We start from the raw sequence: 20,177 nt of genomic DNA on the forward strand, positions 1-20,177 counted from the left end.
CTTATTATTGTCGTATATTAAACTTCATATCAAATACATAATACGTAACACCTCAATAATTACGAAACAAATAAAGGTTAGAAAATAACAATCTCCACACCTCACCACAGAAAAACTAAACACAGTGTAATATAACAAATGATTCGTCCACCTCACTTCCATACACTACATTCATCCTACCTCACTTCCATACACTACATTCATCCTACCTCACTTCCATACACTACATTCATCCCACCTCACTTCCATACACTACATTCGTCCCACCTCACTTCCATACACTACATTCGTCCCACCTCACTTCCATACACTACATTCGTCCCACCTCACTTCCATACACTACATTCATCCCACCTCACTTCCATACACTACATTCGTCCCACCTCACTTCCATACACTACATTCATCCCACCTCACTTCCATACACTACATTCGTCCCACCTCACTTCCATACACTACATTCGTCCCACCTCACTTCCATACACTACATTCGTCCCACCTCACTTCCATACACTACATTCGTCCCACCTCACTTCCATACACTACATTCGTCCCACCTCACTTCCATACACTACATTCGTCCCACCTCACTTCCATACACTACATTCGTCCCACCTCACTTCCATACACTACATTCATCCCACCTCACTTCCATACACTACATTCGTCCCACCTCACTTCCATACACTACATTCATCCTACCTCACGTCCATACACTACATTCATCCTACAAGTGAACAAACACTACATTCATCCTACAAGTGAACAAACACTACATCACCCTACAAGCGAACAAACACTACATCATCCTACAAGCGAACAAACACTACATCATCCTACAAGCGAACAAACACTACATCATCCTACAAGTGAACAAACGCTACATCATCCTACAAGCGAACAAACACTACATCCTACAAGCGAACAAACACTACATCATCCTACAAGCGAACAAACACTACATCATCCTACAAGTGAACAAACACTACATCATCCTACAAGCGAACAAACACTACATCATCCTACAAGCGAACAAACACTACATCATCCTACAAGCGAACAAACACTACATCATCCTACAAGCGAACAAACACTACATCATCCTACAAGCGAACAAACACTACATCATCCTACAAGTGAACAAACGCTACATCATCCTACAAGCGAACAAACACTACATCATCCTACAAGCGAACTATTACAACCTAGGATTTCAAATGGCCTGTTATCCCAGGTGTAATGGGAGCAAATAAACACAGTAGAAAAAGTTTAGACTTATATTATCCTTCACCAATTTATAACAGCAATATGTACACTATGTACAGTGATAAATATAGTGCACTCCACGGTAAGCAAGGCAGAAATAGAAGCCACAAGATAGCAGACCGTGCTTCAACCAGCTCTAGAATGGGAATGACAAGGGCAGACAGGAGAGCGGTATCCACATAACCTCTGCGATTGTCCATCCCACCTTCTTATTGGCTAGAACCTGGTCACTAGTTGAACGATGGGGCCCCATCATCAACTCTTAGCAACCTGGTTCGCTGGTTGGGGGAGATAGCCTGTAAATGAGGGTGTGTCCATGCGCCGAATAAAGGTTACGTACTCTTTGCATGCCACACGAACAAACACTACATCATCCTACAAGCGAACATACACTACATCATCCTACAAGTGAACAAACACTACATCATCCTACAAGCGAACAAACACTACATCATCCTACAAGCGAACAAACACTACATCATCCTACAAGCGAACAAACACTACATCATCCTACAAGCGAACAAACACTATATCATCCTACAAGCGAACAAACACTACATCATCCTACAAGCGAACAAACACTACATCATCCTACAAGCGAACAAACACTACATCATCCTACAAGCGAACAAACACTACATCATCCTACAAGCGAACAAACACTACATCATCCTACAAGCGAACAAACACTACATCATCCTACAAGCGAACAAACACTACATCATCCTACAAGCGAACAAACACTACATCATCCTACAAGTGAACAAACACTACATCATCCTACAAGCGAACAAACACTACATTCATCCCACAAGCGAACAAACACTACATCATCCTACAAGCGAACAAACACTACATTCATCCCACAAGCGAACAAACACTACATCATCCTACAAGCGAACAAACACTACATCATCCTACAAGCGAACAAACACTACATTCATCCCACAAGCGAACAAACACTACATCATCCTACAAGCGAACAAACACTACATCATCCTACAAGCGAACAAACACTACATCATCCTACAAGTGAACAAACACTACATCATCCTACAAGCGAACAAACACTACATTCATCCCACAAGCGAACAAACACTACATCATCCTACAAGCGAACAAACACTACATTCATCCCACAAGCGAACAAACACTACATCATCCTACAAGCGAACAAACACTACATCATCCTACAAGCGAACAAACACTACATTCATCCCACAAGCGAACAAACACTACATCATCCTACAAGCGAACAAACACTACATTCATCCCACAAGCGAACAAACACTACATCATCCTACAAGCGAACAAACACTACATCATCCTACAAGTGAACAAACACTACATCATCCTACAAGCGAACACTACATCATCCTACAAGCGAACAAACACTACATCATCCTACAAGTGAACAAACACTACATCCTACAAGCGAACAAACACTACATCATCCTACAAGCGAACAAACACTACATCATCCTACAAGCGAACAAACACTACATTCATCCCACAAGCGAACAAACACTACATCATCCTACAAGCGAACAAACACTACATCATCCTACAAGCGAACAAACACTACATCATCCTACAAGCGAACAAACACTACATTCATCCCACAAGCGAGCAAACACTACATCATCCTACAAGCGAACAAACACTACATAATCCTACAAGTGAACAAACACTACATCATCCTACAAGCGAACAAACACTACATCATCCTACAAGCGAACAAACACTACATCATCCTACAAGCGAACAAACACTACATTCATCCCACAAGCGAACAAACACTACATCATCCTACAAGCGAACAAACACTACATCATCCTACAAGCGAACAAACACTACATCATCCTACAAGCGAACAAACACTACATTCATCCCACAAGCGAACAAACACTACATCATCCTACAAGCGAACAAACACTACATTCATCCCACAAGCGAACAAACACTACATCATCCTACAAGCGAACAAACACTACATCATCCTACAAGTGAACAAACACTACATCATCCTACAAGCGAACAAACACTACATCATCCTACAAGCGAACAAACACTACATCATCCTACAAGCGAACAAACACTACATCATCCTACAAGCGAACAAACACTACATCATCCTACAAGCGAACAAACACTACATCATCGTACAAGCGAACAAACACTACATTCATCCCACAAGCGAACAAACACTACATCATCCTACAAGCGAACAAACACTACATCATCCTACAAGTGAACAAACACTACATCATCCTACAAGCGAACTTACACAATCACGTATATTTAGTAATATTTTGGAAATATAATTTCCATTTTTAAGTAATAAACTTCTTCTACCGTATAATAAAATATACATAGTCATTACTATTAAATATTAACTTAAACAAGTACTATATTCTCATTCTACAGACCGCAGCATTACTTGCCTCACCATCTTAACACTACTTAACACATTGTACATGAACACATGTCCTTATATACCCATCACTCGTCAATAATATTCATTGAACTTCACCGAATACCAATATACAACCCATACTGAGTACATGAAATTCTCTCTTACATACTGCTATATACATTTAATGTATGATAAAAATCACACACATTGCATTATCTCATTATTAGCAGTACATTTGGTACACAGACATATTTATCACGCCCGCATGTCCTTTGCTTTAATACAACCACCAGTCCTGATAATACATTACAACATATCCCAAATTTAACTTATCCATAACATACATCAGTAAACCATCCTGAGTATGACCGTATACTTTTCACATGCACACAAATATTGCTCATTTCCATGTCCATAAAAATCTTAACAACTTTTCCCTTACGAACCACCACAAACTTACTTAAAACACACTCCACAACTAAGCTGCCATTTCACACCATATCAAGGACTCCTCATACGTTCCCAAATTCTGAGACGAGCCCGGTGCAACCCCTGAAATTCCTAAAACAACCCCCCTCCCCCCTTTTTTTTTTTTTTTTTTTTTCTCTCCGCCAACAAACCTCTGACATTCATACTTCGATATCCTTCAGGAAAAGCCCTTTCCCATCTACCGTATATCCCCCTATTACGACTAAGTGTTTTGTACACTGTTGCAGCCAATACCTTCTTTCGCACCACCCAATCCCCATTACCCCGCATGGTCCATGATACGAAAACAAAATTCGTTATGATGTACACCAAAGCACGCTGCACAGACTCTTCCACACCTCCCACATCTAAACTCAATGCTCTTAATACCGATATCCCTCCCCCACCCACCCTCCTCAAAATCCCACCCATCCACTCCCGTATACACTCCAAATTTGTACAAAAATATACTACATGAAAAGCTGTCTCCCTATCCCCACACACTCTACATACGTCCTCCACCATCAACCCTCTCTCCCGAAGCACCACACCAGACGGCAGTATTCCATGAAGGAAACGAAACATTACCTCTCTCACTCTTGGTCTGATGCGCACCAACCGCAACCTTACCCAAATATCTCCCCATGCATACATTGGGTATATGCCCTCAACATTTGCAATCACCTTCACCCCTACAGCACGCTCCAGAACACCTACCCATATCCTAGATGGATCTCTAACATACAATAAAGCTCGCAGCACATCCTCACACTCTCTCATCTCTGATCCTACCCACCACCTTCGTGCCTCCTCATATAATGCTTGCACACCCTTCCCCACACGACCTTCCACTCGGAGAAACCCCCTCTTCAAATATATACACTTAACCCTTAATCTTATATCTATTAAACACAATCCACCTTTGTCGACCGGTAGCATAACAACACTCCTACCCAACCAGTCACACCCAGAACCCCATATATATCGAAAAACCTTTTTTAGCATTCTAGTTATGTCCGGTCCTGCCAACGGATATACTGCTGCCACATGCCAGACCATACTATATAACATCACATTCACCACTATTACACGTTGATGTATTGCCAAATGCATGGGTCACAAAACATTTAACCTACCCACCAACCTATCCACTGCCCTCCCAGAACTAACCATCCGTGCCTCCCCGGCATTTCCCATATAAATTATCCCACACACCTTTAGTCTATCCACCACACACCAACGCACAGCTGTTTCCCATCGCGCCCTCCCTACCCAATTCCCTAAGACCAATAATTTCGATTTCTCCACATTCACTTTTAAACCTGTAACTCCTTCAAAACCACCAATTACATCCTCCACCTCATGTAAACTTTTCTCCCTGCTCATTAGTATTGTCGTATCATCCACATACCCTATTATTCCCATCCCTCCATTCTCCACACCACGATCCACCCCTAAATATTTCCCCACTGCCCTGTAAAAAGGGTCCTGTATACAACCAAACAACAGTTGAGACAGAGGACAACCCTGCCTTATGCCTCTACCCATTGAAACCAACTCTCCCAATTTCCCATTCACCTGCACACGTACACCTACCCTATTATACAAAGTCTCAATCCAACGCACCATCTCTTCCCCAAAACCCTGCCTCCGTAAGATATGCCACAGTGCCTCTCGTTCTACACAATCATACGCAGCCTGCCAATCCAATGCTAAGACACCTCCCTCCCTTTATTCTCCCCCTCCATACTTTCCACAAACTCTTTTATTATTCCATGTCCCTCATACATCGTCCTCCCAGGCACCCCATACTGACCTCTCGCAACAACTATCAATCACGCACTTCAGCCTGTTCCCCAAGATTTTTGCGAATATCTTATAATCAGCACATAACGACAATGCCCTATAGTTCTGCACTGTAGTAGGGCCTTCCCCTTTTGGAATCAATACTACTACTGCAGTACGCTGCAACTCACCCATCCTCCCCTCACTTTTCATCACATTCATCAGGTTCACTAAAAAATCCTTCAACACACTCCAATGCTTCACATAGAATTCACAAGGTAACCCATCTATACCTGGCGCTTTACCTCTCGCCATATTCTCCAAAGCTCTCTTCAATATCCCCTCCCAATGCCATACGATCACTTCCACTCAGCACACAAGATACATTCTCTCCCAATCTCTCTAAATCCTCACCGTTAACTCCTACACTCCGCAAATATTTTCCAAACCAACTATCCATAAAACCACTCATACCCTCAGTAGTTCGCAACTCCTGACCCTTCGTATACCCACCTAAGTTCTCGTGCACTACCAGCTTATCAATTTCCATTGCCAACCTGCCTCTCCGCTGGCCCCGTAACACACAGGCTGACGGCCTGTCACCCCAAATCGCCTCCTCTAACCCACCTTGCACCCTCGCCTCATCAAATCTCTCATTGTGCATATCTCTTATCTGCCACTTTAACGCTTCAATTTCCTCCATTGGATACACACCTTCCACAGCACCCCTCTCATAACAACCCTGCAACCGCCCCTCTAAATACTGTTGAAGCCCATATGTCATCCATGCCTCATTCTTTCCCCTTCGCACATAATATTGCCTGATCCTCTTCTTCGCAACCCCATCCCACCACCCCAATAAATCGCTTGCACTCTTACCCCCACCCCATAAGTCCTCCCACAAACTTTCAAAATCCCCGCCCTCCACCTCCTCACCCAGTAGTCGTACATTCAGCTTCCAGTACCCCAAATATCTCTTAGGCAAACCGTCCCAATTTAAATCAGCATAAACCGCCCTATGATCTGAATAAACGACATTCACCGTCTGCACCCGCGTCACCCTCACTCCCCTTGTCACATACAACCTATCTAATTGTGCAGCATATCCCTTTCTATGAAATGTGTGCTCTATCTCGCAATCCCCTCCATCAACTATATCCCTCAATCCCACACCTCTCAATAGATCCCCTAAACCTGCCAAAAAACTCTCTGCCCCTCTCGGTTCCACATCCTTCCTTCGCACCACACAGTTCCAGTCGCCACCAACTATATTGTCACTGACGGTAATGACCGGGCTGGAGTTTTGAGACTCTATGACCGCGGGTTCAATCCCGGCCGGGGGTATGGTTTAATATACCAATACGTTATTCACAAATTCATTCTTTACCCTTACATCATTCTCAGCCGGCACATACACACAAACTACTGCCATCCTCTCACCTCTCCACCACCCATCTATTCTTAACACACGACCCCCCCCCCCACTTCACTCCTAAGAACAACAAACGGGCTCTTCTCTCGGATCAGGATTCCCACCCCTCCCTTCATTCGCTCCGAATACATCACAAACACTCTGTACCCATCCACCTCCAATTCCCTTCCCATCTTGAAATTATGTTCCTGCACAAAAACAATGTCTATAGCATAACGTCTTAAAAAACCCTTTACCCACAGACGCTTCTCACTCGCACACAATCCATTAATATTCACTGTCATGCACCGGAAACCTACTTATGTGATTTCACCCTCTGCCCCATTTCACCTTTCACGGACACGCTTCCAATGTGTCTGCTTCTTCCACTTTTCTCTTCACTGCCCACTTGTGGCTTCCCCTGATCCAACACCGGACCAGGCGTACCTTTAGAGCTCCCACGCACCACATCAACCCACGGCTTTTTCCCCGGTCTCTGTGCCGTGGTCAAAACATCATCCGAGTCGGAATATGTCGCCGCCCTCTTACGGTTGACACTCTCTGCATCCATTTCCAACTCACTGGATGCCTCCCTGTGAATCTCAGCATTCACCTCAATCACTTCCACCACTCCTGGCGAGTCATCTGCCATGTTCGCCAATCTTCCAAGTTGCTCATCTTCAATCTGAACAGCACTCCTCACCATTCTCAAGTTATCCTCAGAAACCTTCTTCTCAAAGGATTTTTCCTTCACGTTCACCAGTAGGCCTTCCTCTACACGCACATCACCAATCTGCACAGTCTTCCCATTCTCCAAGGCAGATGCCTCACTTCCCACTAACTGTGACAGTGATGGGCTGGTACCCACCAGTGGCAGCTCACGCTCCACTTCCTCACTCCAGGAAGTGCCACTTCTATGTACAGGTGACTCATCAGCATGACCCACCTCCGGTTCTGGCTCTTTCACCATCTCACTACCTAGTTCCTGTCTCCGCTGCCATCTCCCACACTGGGCCGCCATATGGTCATATGCACCACATAACCTACACGTCTTCTGCTGCCCAGCGTAGTACACCATTACCTGCGTCCTAAATGCGTCCAGTATGACGTAAGACGGGATGGAATGCCTCAACGTCATCTTGAGCGTGAACGTACCATCCGGCAAGCCGGCATACGCCCCATCCGTCCATTTACCAGCCATAGCCAGGTGTACAGGTCCATACTGTTCAAATACATTCCGCAGATCAGTCTCGTCCGCCTCAAATGGCACATTTCGGACTTTCACCCATGTGTAATGCCTAGACACGTCGATGAGTCGAACACGTATCGCTGAATTAACGTCCACGCTCCTGTCCTGGTACTTGTCAACCAGCCGTTCATACACTCCAGCTGATCTCAACTTGACAAAAATACGATAGGCACCATTTAGTGCCACACCATATAGTTCTTGATCCGCAACACCATAGGTGTCACGGATAATTTGCGGTAAAAGCACTTGTGCAGACTGAGGCGTTATTGCACCACGCACCAATTCAAGGCACACCGTGTGCAAACGCCTTCTCACAGACTGCGCCATGTTGTGAAAATAGAAGTCTCCTCCAATGGCCAGCAGAGGGCAGTAGTCACACGTCCGCACTCTGCTCAGGTCAAGCGGCGAATGAGGCTAATTATTAAGGGTTTTTTGCGTATTTTAATTCCATTTTAAATATATAAAAAAAAAGAACACCATGATTCAATTTTAAGAGTCATGTAATTTTTGTTAGTAATTTTATATAACCATAGTACCATTGAGTGTGTAATGCATTTGTTTATACGACATTGTTTTTTGTTTGTAAAGTTTCAAACACAATATGAATAAGAGTGTCAGGGTTTGGATTATATAGTTATTTTGTGTTTAAGGTATGTTCAGGTTGTCCTCTGTTTAGTTATATGTGTGTTGTTGTCTTATATAATGCTTCACGGTTCTTGTTTTAAATCAATTATGTATACCATACATGTATACTGTGTTTTTTAAATAAAATATAAAAAAAAAATTAACAAAAGGAAAGAGGGGATACAAAATTTATTAACTACGTTAGCAAACTGTTTAATAATTTTGCACCTACAGAGCTTATGTGAGGGAAAAGTTCAGTATACAGGAGTAGGGAAAGTATGAATGTCTGGTGATTGTAGTCTGCTTGGCAGTATGCTAGTTTAGGTAGGTGGAGTGTCTAGCTCACCTATTCCCTCCCCTTTCTCTCTACACCCCTTAAGAGATGACAAATGCGCCTTCACTCAGTGGAGGAATCACTTGACTGGCTGCTTCCATCAAACCTGTAAATATGTGTTCCGCTCCTGTACAGTTTATTCTATTTTTAGTTTGTATTAATAAGAGTTTCACTCTTGTTTAGGGCTGTACACTTGTGTTGATTTCTGCCTTGCTTTAAATTTAGTCATTCTTCAATCCTCACTATTTCTTTTAATGGTCATACGCCTATCGTGGGAGTGATTTAGCGAGCAGGTTATAACTTTATTTATTTCTTCATTTTTCGCCTAGTTTTGTCGGCGAGAGTCATCCGACTCCGGCGAGGTTACGATAAGGACAGCAAGCATCTGGCAAATTATTATTATAATCAAAAGAAGCCCTAAACCACAAGGGCTATACAGCAGGATCTGGCAAAGATCCAGAGCCAGCTATACAGCCAGCTATACAGCCAGCTACACACCCAGCTACACACCCAGCTACACAGCCAGCTACACACCCAGCTACACAGCCAGCTACACAGCCAGCTACACAGTGTAACTATGCCAGTGTTCTGCTACCTTGACGGGCTATTCAACGTCTTCAACACTGTGGTGATCAGAGGATTAGTTCACCTCTTGGCAGAATTATATTGTGGAAACCGTCGGTTGTGAGTCACGACCAGATGCGACTCCCCCCCCCTCACACACATCGTCAACAACAACTTCAAAGCTGTGTGTCAAGAACATCGGTACAACACCCTATTATACCCCACGACATCTGTGTATAAATTACCTTTGAAACCACGAATTAACATATTTCATTTTTCATTCAAGTAGTATTAAGTCTCGTGTTTAATTGTTTTACATTTCTCGCATCAATTCTTACAAGAGTGTTTATCTTTGTATGGTATTATTATAAAGTCACTTAAAAATAACTCGGGGAATCTGTCTCACGTCCCACCATTATTGTACAAGCGAGCGGCCCATGTCCTTTCGCATGCTATTACATTACTTTTTAACAAGTCACTAGAAACTAGCACTTTCCCGACACTACTCAAGAGAGCAAGGGTTACACCAATACATAAAGGTGGTGACCCTACAGATGTAAACAACTATAGGCCAATATCAAGCTTACCATTGCTATCCAAAATCTTCGAAAATCATTCGCTGCCTGACCACGGTAGAGTGCGGTTGTGCTCTGCACCCCTCTGCTGTTTTCAGGCGAGCTACCTTGTACCAACATGGCGCTGAGTGTGAGGAGGCGCGTAAATTGGTATTGAGCTGCTTCGTGGGGCGATTTCACCCTCTTCAGCGCAGGTATTACTCCCAACAATCATTAGGGAGACCTATGGAATCCAGGACGATGAGGAGTATGGTGTAGCCCTGAATGGGGCTTACAGAATCTTCGTCAAACTGAATTCCACGGCCGTGTACGAGTCTTTGGTGACGAGATTCCAAGACGTGAGTCTTGACGCTACTCCAGCTGTGAAGGTGCGTGTGATCGACGTATCTCGCCACTTTACGTGGGTTAAGATTCGTAATGTCCCATTTGAGGCAGATGAGGCTGACATCAGGAATGTTTCTGAGGCATATGGGACCGTACATCTGGCACAACAGGGCAAGTGGACGGCAGGTGCTTACATGGGCCGTCTGGAGGGAACCTTTTCCCTGAAGATGACTCTGAGACATCCCATACCGTCTTACGTCGTGTTGGAGGACTTCAGGACGCAAGTTATGGTATCGTATGCCGGACAGAGACATACGTGCAGAATATGTGGGGCGTACGACCATATGGCGGCAGCGTGTGTGAAGCTGAGGAGGGCGCCTGCACAAACTGGTGAAGCCAGTTACCAGCGTGATAGCTGTTGTTGAGAGCCCCACGCGAAAGCAAGGGCTTGGGCGCTTGTGGAGTGAAGAGGTGGAGGATTCCAAAGAGGAGAATGGCGTGTGTGAGGTAAGTTGTGACGTAAAAGGATCTGTTACTAGGCAAGGGAAAAGTACAGAAGTGCAAGTGCAGGAGTAGGTGCAGGAGGAGGAGCAGGCTCTAGAGGAAGAGCTTCAGGAAGTTAACTGTTAAGGACATTGACTCCGCCTGCAGAGGGTGTTGTTCCTGAGCTGGTGAGAGGCACGGCGTTGCCTGTAGAGGAATGTAATGATAAAAACCATAGCAGGGTTGACGGGCCAACTAGTAAGAGTGAGTTGTCGCCGTGTGCTGTGGAACGAGGCATGGAGGTTGAGGTACATCGTGAGGGAACCTCATTAGATAACATTGATGTGGAGGGCATCATGAGGAAGAGAGCGGCGGCGTCAGACTCAGATGATGTCCTGACGCCGGCGCAGAGGTCTGGGAGGAAGGAAGAGCACTGTCGAGGTAGTCACGATAAGAGGCATCGCAAAAAAAGGGGGGGGGTTGATGGTGTGAAGCCTTGTGCTGGCTCTGGGGCATGAGGCCCTGGGATGAATGAAGAGAGGAGGAAGGGTTGGAAACTATAAAGAGGCCTTAGGTGTATGACTGTGAACGTAAATGGACTATGTAATAGTGCGAAGAGGGAATGGTTTCGAATGTTTCTGTGTAAATATAGGGTGGATGTAGTGTTCCTGCAAGAACACAAGGAGGGAAGAGTGCTCGAGGTGGAAGGGTTTCGGGTCATGACTCTGCCATCTGTACGTCTGAAAGGTGGTGTGGGTATATTGATCAGGGAGGCAAGCCCGTTTGTGTTGCTAAGAAGTGAGGGGGGAGGCGGGGAAGAGTATTGCGCGTGGATGGGTGGTGGATGGGGCAGAGGGTATCCTTTGTAAGTGTGTATGCAACAACAGAAAATGATGTGAGGGTAAAAAGGTATTTTGTATGTGAAGAACTAGTTTTCTTCTTACGTGGTTTACCTGCAGTGGCCGTCGTTGGTGGGGACTGGAACTGCGTTATTAGGAGGGCTGACGTGGAACCAAAAGGGGCGGGGCACATGTCGGCGGCCTTGCGAGATCTTTAGAGGGATATTCAGTTGCGGGATGCGGTTGGAGGAGGGGCGTGGGAGGTAGAGCACACTTTTGTAAGACGGGGTTACATGGCTAGGTTGGATAGGCTGTATATATCTCAAGGGGTTTGGTTGACATTTTTCCGTGCAATAAAAGTAGCTTATTCGGATCATCAGGCGGTAGTAGCAGAGGTGGGGTGGGAGTCACTAGCAGGTATATCTAGGGGTTATTGGAAGTTAAGTACAAGTGTGTTAGGCGATGAGGAGGGGATAGAGGGATTTGCAACGCTGTGGGAGGGGTTATGTGCAGAGGTAAATGGGGTAGAGGATGTGGTGATGTGGTGGGATGGTGTGGCTAAAGAACGGATTAAGCAATATTACGTAAAGGAAGGGAAACGTATCAATTCTTTAAAATATGGGCTTGCTAACTATTTGGAGGATAGGTTATGGGGTTGTTATGCGAGGGGGGCGGTGGCGGGCACTTATCCAATGGATGATATTATGGCAATTAAAGGGAGGCTGCGTGAGGTACAAGATGAGAGGTTCCAAGCGGTGCGGGTACAGGCGGGGGTGAAGAGGTGTAATGGGGTGATAGACCTTCATCGTGCATATTGCGTAGGCAGAAACAAAGACAGCAGGCAATGACTATACCATGGTTGGAGGTTCATGAGTCGATAGGAGGGTACAGGGAGGGGCAGGTCATACAAGTTACGGAAGGAATGGGGGCGTTTGCTGATAAGTGGTATGAGAAGTACTGGCAACGAGAAGGGGTAGAGGATGGGGTTTTAGAACAGGTGTGTGGGAGTGTGGTATGTCAGTTGCATAACAGTGATAGGGAAGCACTGGGTGGGGAAATAACTGAGGGGGAAATATGGAGGGCTTTAAGTGGAATGCGAAAGGGCAAAACACCGGGAATTGATGGACTCCCAGCAGAGTTTTATCAGCAGCATTGGGAATTAATGAGGCATTTTTTGGTTAGGGTATTAAATTGCATGAAGGAGAGGTGAGCTGGGTGAGAAGCAGGCAACGGCTGTCGTTGTATTGGTACCGAAGGGTAAGGGGCAGCATACGCTTCGGGATTACCGGGCGATCTCGTTGTTATGCGCAGATTACAAATTGTTTGCGAAGATTTTGGGAAATCGGGTCAAGTGTGTGGTGGGGCGTGTAGTATCAAAAACTCAGTTTGGTTTGCCAGGGAGGTCTATAGTGGAGGGGCATGGGTTACTTAGGGATTTCGTGGAGGCAAAAGGGGGGGGGAGGGGGGAAGGTTTGGTGGCGCTCGATTGGCAAGGGGCATACGATAGAGTGGATCGGAAAGCATTGAAAGCCATCCTCAGGGGTCAGGGGTTTGGGGAAGAAATAGTGGGTTGGGTTGAGGCGTTGTATGGAGGTGCAATGGCGAGGGTACAGATTAATGGTCGATTGGGTGGGAAGATTGTAATGGGTAGGGGACTTAGGCAGGGGTGTCCTATGTCACAATTATTGTTTGCGTGCGTACAGGACCCCTTTTATAGATTGATGGAGCAGCGTATGTGTCACGTAGAGGGACCAGGGTATGAGGTTGCGAGGGTTTGGCCAGTTTTAATTGGGTATGTGGATGATACAACTGTTCTGATCAGGGAGGGGATGTCAATGGACACATTAGATGGGGTAGTACGAATGTTCGCAGGGGCAACTGGTATGAGGGTAAATTCAGATAAATCCGTGGTCATAGGGTTAGGAGCTTGGGCAGGAAGGGTTGATTGGGGTAGTGCAGTTGTGAGGAAGCAGGTGAATTCGTTAAAAATCTGCGGTCTTATTTATGCAGACGATCTAACTGTGGCACGCATGGAAAACTAGAGTAGGATGGTAGAAAGGATTCAAGGACGCTTGGGTGCATTGCGACCTTATCATTTAACCCTTGTGCAGCGTGCCATTGTTATTAATATCTTCCTGTATAGCAAAGTATGGCACGTGGCAGCCGTGTTCCCATTAAGTGGGCCAGCAATAACCAACATACTTAGGAAGGTTTTTAAATTCTTGTGGGGTTCGAGCTGTGATTGGATTAAAAGGGACGTGGTAATGTTACCAGTAAGTCAGCGGAGGGTCAAATGTGCCTTCATTAAAAGGGAGGTGATGAGGGAAAGTGTGAGTGGGCGGGGGGTTTGGCCAGGATCCATAACAGATTGCAACGAATGTATACAGGAGTTGAGTTGCATGAGTGTGAAACTGTTTTGAGGGCTATGGCGTGGGATCGAGAGCCGGCAAAGGTCAAAATAGGTAGGTTGTGTAGATTGTTAGCCGGGAGGGTTGTAGCGCCTGTAGAGGGAATTTTCCCCATGTATGCATGGGGAAGTATATGGAATAGGTTGAGTAGGATGAGGTTGCAACCTCGTGTTCGGGATGTAATGTATCGTTTTCTGCACGGCATTTTACCGTCGGGTGTGGTTCTACGGGATAGACGAGTCGTTGACGGGGGGGAGTGCGGGACGTGTGGTGGGGAGGAGTCGGCTTTTCATGTATATTTTTGTGACGGACTGAGGAGTGTCAAGGGGTGGTTAAATAGGGTGATAAATAGGATAGGAGGTCAAGGAATTTCTTTATTGAGAGCATTAGTCTCGACGTGGGGGGATGGGAGGAAAGTGTAATCAGAGCTGTGGGGTACATTATGGCAGATGATATATATATATATAAAGTGTGGGGATTGCGGGGGAAACGGGTTAGTGAGGTGAAGAGGAGGGTGCTAGCGGTAACGTTCTGTAAAACGGTATGTAGAAATAAGGAAATTTATGGGAGGAAGTGGGTGAGGGATTTTTCAGAGGGATATAGGCAACTTACGTTACAGGTTTTATTAGACTTGTAATATACGAGGGAGGGGAGGGTACGATTGGAAAGTGTTGCTGGGTTAGGGAAGTCATGGGTGAAAACAGGGTCGCCTCCCTGGTAATGGATTTTAGATGAGTGATATGTGAGTGAATAATGTATGGACCAAGGGTGCTAGCACCTGTGGAGCTGGCCAGTTTTTTGTGTCATGGACTATACACTATTCATATAGTACTCATGTCCCTTCAAGGTAGTAGTGAATGATGGATAGGGTATTCAAGGGGGCGGGTTGCCTACATCACTGTGCAGAGTGAGGGTAGGGCAATATATTGATTGGAAGTGATGGATAGTTGCTTGTCCAGTGTGTTGTAGTATTATGTGTAGATAACACGCATATTATTGTATGTAGAAAGATGGGACTACACGCATGTTGGAATTGGACTTGTACTATGAGAATTACTCTCTAACGCCTGATATGTGAAGACTGATTGATCAACTGTGATCCATTCAAATTAGATTTATTATGGTGTTATCTATGTACATAGCAGTCTTAAGTCATATTATTATGTTGTTATCTATGTACATAGCAGTCTTAAGTCATATTATTATGTTATCTATGTACTTGCAGTCTTAAGTCATATTATTATGTTTTCTATGTACATAGCAGTCTTAAGTCATATTATTATGTTGTTATCTATGTACATAGCAGTCTTAAGTCATATTATTATGTTATCTATGTACTTGCAGTCTTAAGTCATATTATGTTATCTATGTACATAGCAGTCTTAAGTCTTATTATTATGTTGTTATCTATGTACATAGCAGTCTTAAGTCATATTATTATGTTGTTATCTATGTACATAGCAGTCTTAAGTAATATTATTATGTTGTTATCTATGTACATAGCAGTCTTAAGTCATATTATTATGTTGTTATCTATGTACTTGCAGTCTTAAGTAATATTATTATGTTGTTATCTATGTACATAGCAGTCTTAAGTCATATTATTATGTTGTTATCTATGTACTTGCAGTCTTAAGTAATATTATTATGTTGTTATCTATGTACATAACAGTCTTAAGTCATATGATGTGAGTTGTGTTTAGGTGCAGTTGTCACAAAAATTTTGTTTTATGTGTGTTAGGGAAGTATGTGGAATTTTTTGCGTGTAGCCGCTACATGGCTGGGGTTTATACTTTATACCTTTGTATTCTCTGATGGTTTTCATAATATAAAGTTTTATTTATATACTATGTTGCATGAATAGGGTTTACATGCTAAGATAAATGCACATAAGTTGCCTTTGGGAGTTGACATTCAATATTGCAACCTTCTTAGAAAAATTAAACTTTTGGGGTTCCTTTCACCAGGTTGAGGTGTCATTGTGTTAAGTAAAGACATGTATCCCATTTAATTGTTATTAATATTTTTGTGTCTAAGATGTTACTGCATCACTCATGATAGTGTAATTCCTATGTATCCTTTAATGTTAAGTTAAGATGCAATCAGGTTGGTGATGGTTATATTTCAGCCTTCACAGGTATATAACTCTGGTATAACTGGGTGTATATGGTGTGTGGTATTAGGGCGTCAGAACACTTTTGTCTGTTGTAATCATTTTTGTAAGGATGAATTGGGAATTTGTGATTTAACTCATTTTGTGTACCCTTTAATATAATTTCCACCTTGTATTGTAATGTTTTAAATAAAATATAAAAAAAAAAATTCAAAGCTGTGTGTCAAGAACATCGGTACAACACCCTATTATACCCCACGACATCTGTGTATAAATTACCTTTGAAACCACGAATTAACATATTTCATTTTTCATTCAAGTAGTATTAAGTCTCGTGTTTAATTGTTTTACATTTCTCGCATTAATTCTTACTAGAGTGTTTATCTTTGTATGGTATTATTATAAAGTCACTTAAAAATAACTCGGGGAATCTGTCTCACGTTCCACCATTATTGTACAAGCGAGCAGCCCATGTCCTCTCGCATGCTATTACATTACTTTTTAACAAGTCACTAGAAACTAGAACTTTCCCGACACTACTCAAGACAGCAAGTGTTACACCAATACATGAAGGTGGTGACCCTACAGATGTAAACAACTATAGGCCAATATCAAACTTACCATTGCTATCCAAAATCTTCGAGAAACTCGTGCATAGGAGACTATATTCATTTATAACGTCACAAAACATACTCATCCCCTGCCAGTTTGGATTCAGATCAAATAAAAGCACTAATGATGCAATTATAAAACTGCTAGACCTGCTTTACACAGCATTGGAAAATAAGGAATATCTGCTAGGAATTTTTGACCTAAGAAAAGCGTTTGACACAGTAGGCCACGGCATCGTACTCCACAAAATTGACCACTATGGTATAAGAGGCCATGCACTTGCATATTTTAAATCCTACCTTTCTAATAGGTATCAGAATGTCACCATTAAAGACACAGCCTCATCAATACGGTCACTTGATACTGGAGTTCCGCAGGGAAGTGTCCTTGGACCCCTGCTCTTCCTCATTTACATCAACGATCTTCCAAACGTATCCCAACACCTGAAACCCAATCTCTTTGCTGACAACACGATTTATGTCATCTCGCACCCTAATCTTGCCACCCTCAACACCATTGTTAACGAGGAGCTGCTGAAAATATCGACTTGGATGGCAGCCAATAAACGTACAATTAACACTGGCAAAACCTACTATGTTATGTTTGGTAGCAGAGCAGGTGTTGCGCAACTTAACTTTAAGATCGACAATACTCTAATTGCCAGACATAATGAGGGCAAATTCCTTGGCCTATACCTCGACAACAACCTAAATTTCAGCACCCATATCCAACACTTAACAAAAAAAAGTATCCGAAACGGTGGGGATCCTCTCCAAGATACGATACTACGTGACGCAAACTGCCCTTCTCACACTATACCATTCACTTATATATCCATACCTCACCTATGCTATCTGTGCTTGGGGTTCAACTGCAGCAACACATCTAAAGCCAATAGTAACCCAACAAAAAACCGCTGTGAGAATAATCACTAAATCTCATTCCAGGCAACACCCCCCCTTATTCTTCATAGATCTAAACTTACTCCCTGTTCAGAACATCCACACTTACTACTGTGCAATCTATATCTACAGGACCTTAAATTCTAATATTAATCTTGACCTAAGATGTTTTCTTGATAGTTGTGACAGGATCCACAGGCATAACACCAGACACAAACATCTCTATAACATTCCCCGTGTTCGACTAAACCTTTACAAAAATTCAATGTATTTCAAAGGACCTAAAATCTGGAACACCCTACCTGAAATCTCTAGAACTGCAGACACATTCGTCACTTTCAAAACTACAGTTAGAAAACATCTTATGTCCCTGATCCACCCCGACAACTAACTACATGATAACCACCTGGTGGTTCACAATTACATTCACCCATTGACTATAAACCCAGAAATACTAATCTTAATCTTAAAATAATAAATCCTAACTAGTCGTAAGTTTGCCTATAATACTCCAATATAGACACTTTGTATTGTGCCAAAACAAAAGCATTCACATTGCTAAACTCACAAATTATGATGTAGTCACTTAGCCTTAATACCATAAAGTGTAAGGATTTAATGTTAAGAATTAATTTAAGTCTGCTCGAAATACCTAGCCATGCTAGGTGTCCTATTGGCCCCCTCTGTAATTAGTATTTCATAACATGTAAACCACACAATACCCAAAACCTGTAAACCCCACATTGTAACCCTTATTGAGAATACACTTGAACTGAATTGAATTCTCCTAAGGAGGAGTCAACCTTGTTAAATACTTGCCTAAGATCATACAGGACTGCGTAAACTTTCACAGCTTAAATGCAATTAGTTTGTCATCATCCCTTGATGATATTCGTCCCTCTGCTTATATTGTTAATATTGATCTATTATCATCCTAATACACTCTTTTGTTTAATAATGAAAAATCAGAGTGATGCTGCTCATGTTGTATGATGAAGTGAGAGTTTAACAACTCACCTTCCCTCACCATCAAGTCCAACAACTCACCTTCCCTCACTATCAAGTTCAACAAGTCACCTTCCCTCATTATCAAGTTCAACAACTCACCTTCCCTCACTATAAAGCTCAACAATTCACCTTCCCTCACTGTCAAGTTCAGCAAGTCACCTTCCCTCACTATCAAGTTCAACTAGTCACCTTCCCTCACTATAAAGTTCAACAAGTTACTGTGCCACACTGTGAAAGAAGACACTCAGGTGTAGTTAAGTTCAACACTTTACTGTTTCACACTGTGAGTGAAAGTATATCACTGTGGTAGACTCTGAGAGGAACAACACAGCAGCGCTCCCTGGCAACCATCGTAATCTTCAACACAGATACCAACCATCACAGTTTTAATATATTTTATATACTATTCACAAGTATTATTTTCAGAGTATGTTTACTATAACTCGAAATATATAAATCTTTACGTTTTATTATATTATATTCATATAATATAGAGGAATATTTCCAATAAGTAATTCACATAAATTAATTTTATCATCATGAGTAAAATAAACATTGGCTTAATTCTTAGTTTGATGGTATTGAGAGTATTAATAAGTTAAGGTATTTTAACTGCAAATTACTATTAGGTTTAAGATTAAAGAACAAAAATAAACGATAGTGCGCATAGCCCGTCTTGCTGTTTACAAAAAAAATAAAAAAATAAATACCACACTTAGGAAGACAAGAACAATTTAAAGGATCATCTAAACATTGGCCGCCGGAAATCAAGAAAACGGTTAAACGCAATTTTTAT

At 42.9% G+C, this 20,177-nt stretch overlaps 1 long non-coding RNA gene across 1 annotated transcript in view; it reads right to left on the reverse strand.

Moving 5' to 3' along the window:
* Nucleotides 1–19,736, reverse strand: part of LOC128703119 (uncharacterized) — a 39,024-nt gene extending 19,288 nt beyond the window's left edge. The window contains exon 1 of the long non-coding RNA XR_011391468.1: nucleotides 19,511–19,736. This is a non-coding gene — a long non-coding RNA (uncharacterized lncRNA). The remainder of the gene's footprint in view (nucleotides 1–19,510) is intronic.
* Between the last annotated feature and the right edge of the window lie 441 nt (nucleotides 19,737–20,177).

The sequence above is a fragment of the Cherax quadricarinatus genome, unplaced genomic scaffold (assembly GCF_038502225.1).
Source record: "Cherax quadricarinatus isolate ZL_2023a unplaced genomic scaffold, ASM3850222v1 Contig2535, whole genome shotgun sequence".
Taxonomy (NCBI): Eukaryota; Metazoa; Arthropoda; class Malacostraca; order Decapoda; family Parastacidae; genus Cherax; species Cherax quadricarinatus.